Consider the following 4751-nt stretch of genomic DNA (forward strand, 5'->3'; position numbering starts at 1 on the left):
CTATCTCTACACAGGCTACCTTTTTGTTTCCTATCATTTATTATTTATTTTGCTCTTTAAATTAGTTATATTTTGGGTTTCCTATTTAAGGGTAACCATGTGATATTTAACCTGATATGTCTGATTTAACATTGTGGTCTTAAGGTTTTAAAACAATTCTGGACTATGGTGCCTTATGTGGTGTTATGGTTTGTGTATATTTGTCCCCTCAAAGCCTCATGCAGTCATGGGGCAGACTTCTAGAATTTGTGATTAACTCATGATCTACTGGGATCATGGGTGTGAGTCCCGCTGGAATTATGGGTGTGAGTACTATTCCTAGCCTGGGGTGGATAGCCTGAATGCAACTTAAGGGAGACAGACTTCCTTTCTGTAGCCATTGTTGCTGCTACTCCTCCATTTTGCTCTCTGCTCTTTGCTGCTGCCAGGAAAGGTTGCTCTCTGCCATGTGCCACTCTGCTTTGGAGCCATCTGAGTATAGACTGAAACCTCCAGAAACTGTGAGCTAAAGAAACCTTTCCTTTCTTCACTTTGAGTGTTGGTTATTTGTCCCAGCAATGAGAGAAGAGCAACTGAGACATGTGGGATATGAAATCTTCTCAGCAAATGCTTTAAAAATGAGCCAGGAATAAAGAATGAATTCCATCTTATTATTACCAGCCTGCCAATATATTCCCTGGAAGTTGAGCCAATAATTCATGCAGAGTGATGCTACTTACTGAACTGTTTCATGCCCTTCCCTTACATCCATCTTGCAAAATGGTACATATTCCAAGAAACTTCAAAATTAAAGAAAAATGAAGAATGAAGGTCTTCATACCATGAAAATTCATCATCTCATGCCTTTTATCAATGTAACATACAAGACGTTTTGTTGTTTACATCAACATAAACTCAGTGCAGAAAAAATTTAAATTGCATTTGAGTTTTCATGTTGAAAACATGAATTATGAGCTCTGCCAGGAGGAATGTATGGAGCCAAGATTCTTATAGTTGGTGTCTACTCACAGTCTAAGGCATTCCCACTGTATAAGCATAATATAGGAAATTGGTCAGAGATTTCTATCTAGTTTCCATGGGGATTAGCATATTTACCTAAAAATTATAAAGACTAAAACTTAAAGGCAAATTTCATCTAATGAAATAGCTTTGCTTTTAGGAGCAAACTATTGATGTTGAAGCTAAAGACCAAAGAAAACCTAATGTTTGCTGTTGGAAAAACAAGCTGCCATAAATCATTATATTAACAGTTATTTTTAAGAAATGAATCTATTTGGAGTTAAAAGGAAGCCCTATAATTGAATTACAGAAAGTAGTTGGTGAAATATTGACATAAGATCCTTTCTTCTTGTTCCTTCACATAATATAAAGTTAAATTAATTTAATAAGCAAGGAGCAATTGTGATAAAAAAGTATAAAACCATTCAAATAAACATATATTTAGAGTTCAAACCATAAATAAAAGGAAGTCTTCTCATAATGAATACACCTAATTTTTTAATATGACACTACCAGCCATTGGTGTTTATATGTGGGGAAATGATACTTTTGCTGGCTAGATGAAGCCATAAAGGTAGTCTGCCTCCATGGCACCCATCCCTGACTGCCATGAAAATCATGTATGGCAGTGCCATGCAAACTGTACTAACACTCAGAGCACACAGGGATGTTATGAAAGTGTAGCTTTAGTAAGTCTGGGGTGGACCTTGAGGCTTTTCACTTCTAACCTACTCCCAGGGTTCTACTGCTGGTCTATACATCATAGGAGAAACCTAGAGCCATATGTCAAAGCACAGATTCTAAACCTTACATTAAAAAAGAAATTCTGACAGTGTGAAAGAACTTGAAAACTTTTTTTCTGTATTTTAGTGCATTATCTACAGGTTCTCACTACACAGATCAGACTTGTAGTGATCTTCCTGCTTTCAGCCTCCCAAGAACTGGGATTATAGGTGCACTCCACCATGCCCAGTCTCAATCGATGTCTCAGCATGCCCCAAGGGTGGGGCCAGCACTGCATGCCAGGGATAGCACCTGGTCCCTTCACCTGCCTAAGCAGGCCCTTTAGTCCACTGAGCTATCTGGCCGGCCCTCAAAAATTTCCTCATTTTATATGGAAGAAATATGGTGCCATCATGAGTAACATCTGAGTCTGTGGTTAAGCAGTAGCAGAAGCCTAATCCTAGTCAAAGGCTGTTTCATGTGTAGAACAATGTCTGTACTGGCAGTGTGTAGACTGCCTTTGCAGTGGTTGATACATTGTGTCAGCTTGAGTAGTCTGGAAGCATAACTAAGTAACTCAGCAGTTCTGCATCCTGGGATGTAGAGGACATTTCCTCAGCTCTGGGATTGCTCCCTGAGAAGTTGAGAAGTTTAAATAAGTGATTCAGCAGGGTGCCTAGGTCCTCACTTGGTAAATGTCCTCATCTTATTGTGCAAGAGGAGAGCACTGAGATGGTGTGGGTACCACACCCACCTGAGGACAGGTAGCTGCATACAAGGAAGGAGAGGAGGCTTGCCCCTGCCCTTTTGTCCTTGCTGTCTTTGCTGTCTTCTGCCACCTTGGATTGTTGCCCCTGTGCCATACCATGCTGCTTTGGACTTGGCTGATGATGGACTGACACCTTCACAACTGTGAGCTAAATACACCATTCCTTCCTTAATTTGAGCATTGGGTATTTTGTCTCAGCAACAGGAGAAAATTAAACAAGACATGTTTTATAGTCAGGGAGTGCCACCTGGAAAGTTACACAGAGCTTCAACCTCGGGGTTTAATGCCCTGTGAGGTACATCTTGAAAGTCATTATAATTTTATCTTTGAATATGTGTTTTCTAACTGAAATCCACTGTAGCTGTGCAAAAGGTAGAGCTTATAGTCACACATGGTCTCGCCTCATGCAGGCTCTCTGGCCCTCAGAATGCTATCAGCCACCTGCTCTCATCCACCTGGGTGCCCCAGACCATATGTGGCCTCCCTTTTCCCAATTCAGGTATACAGGTGGGGACGTTTGCCCTCGGCCAACACCTCTTATCTTCTGTAGAGGTTAGATTTGAAAATACTCTGTGTTGTCTCAGGTCAGAGCACAGTGCCAACAGCTGGATAATCACATTCATGAGATTATCAGGTGGCTTGTCAGGAGTCTCACCCTGCCCTCTGCAGAGAACTCTCTTGTGGTTTTCTCATTGTTTACAGACTGTGTAGTGAGTGGTATAAAGAAGACATTGACTGTGTCCTGCCCCTCCCTAGGAACCTACATTTTTGTTTTGTATTATGTTCCACGGACTATGTAGCTGCCCTTCTTTACAACTCTGTTTGTGGCATTAGTTCCCTAATGGGGCTGCAGTCAGAGACTGCCTGTAATGTCTTTAGGGATCTGATTATCTTTGTTTATGGAATCCCATAGTATGATTTAAACTATAGAAACCTCTAAGTCGCTACTGTAAAGAGGTTTTTTTTCCATTTGATATAGCTGTTGGTTTCTATTTAATATTTGAGGATGAACTTAGTGATGAACCAAACAGGCACATCTGATATTTGGTTTCACAAGAAACGAGAACATTGCTTCTTTTCTTGTTAGAAATACCTTTTCATGGTTTTGTTTTGTGGGGGAACTGTGCTCTCCTTCACTACACAAAGATGAGGTGCCCGTTACAGTCCTATGAATTACTGTAACACATTTCTGCCATCTTCATTCTTATTCATGTGCCCCCATATTTACCATATCAGTGGAGTGTAGAAAGACACCTTCAAATAGGAATATCCCCTCAAATCTTCAGGGTAAAGTGGTGGTAAGGAAAGAGTTCCTGGTGAGGTCAGTGTATGTGTTTATCCTCTGTGCCATCATGTGGTGCCCCTTGCTGTTAGACACCACAGAGGTAGGAGCAGCAGAAACAACTTTACACCTGTGCAACAGACATAAGAAATGTAGAGCATGACCACCAGGCTGTTTCATAAGATATGGTCACAGAGGTGAGGCTGTTCCCCTCCTACAACCATTTTGGTTGCATTTCTGCTTAAGGAGAAATTCATCTTCAACTAATTTCTGAATTCAAACAGCAAATGTTCAGTCCCTTCAGAATACCTCACACTAAAAGAAGCAAAATGAAGAAAATAGAAAATAATGGAGCTAGCCCAGGTCCTAAGACAGGAGAGAGTGGTGTAGGCAGCCGAGTTAGATAAAAACATTATAGGCAGTTAGACAGGGTCAGGCCCTCAAGGAAACAAGATGGAAGACAAGGTGACTTTGTAACTTGGAAGAGACAGACACTCCCATATGGGCCACACCTCAAGACCAAGACAAAAAGAGGAAGCACAGCTACATACTTCCCTAGGGATGGGCATTAGGGATTGATATTCTAAATAGTATCAATCAACTTGAAAGAGCCCAAATGAGTCACTAGCCCAACCCCCAACAGGAAGAGAACCTGTTCCTATTCATGGATTTGAAACAGCTTGCTATGTGACTCACTTTCCCATTTGATACTGGATTTAATCAATTTTACCTGAGCAATGGTGCTTGTAATCTCATTGGTTGACCATAGTTGTGTCCCACCTCATGCCCAACTAAGCAAGTTCCCATGTCTATGGTTTTCCTCTATAAAAGTCCCTGGAAGAGACAACTTCCTGGGGGAACTACCCACTCAGGTTCCCCTCCTGTCCCTCTCTTGGGCAGGAGCTTTCTTTCTCTCAATAAATATATTCTGCTCATAACCTCCGTTTGTTCCTAAAATTCATTCTTCGGTTTTAGAAA

Source organism: Octodon degus, unplaced genomic scaffold, assembly GCF_000260255.1.
Source record: "Octodon degus isolate 3935 unplaced genomic scaffold, OctDeg1.0 scaffold00333, whole genome shotgun sequence".
Taxonomy (NCBI): Eukaryota; Metazoa; Chordata; class Mammalia; order Rodentia; family Octodontidae; genus Octodon; species Octodon degus.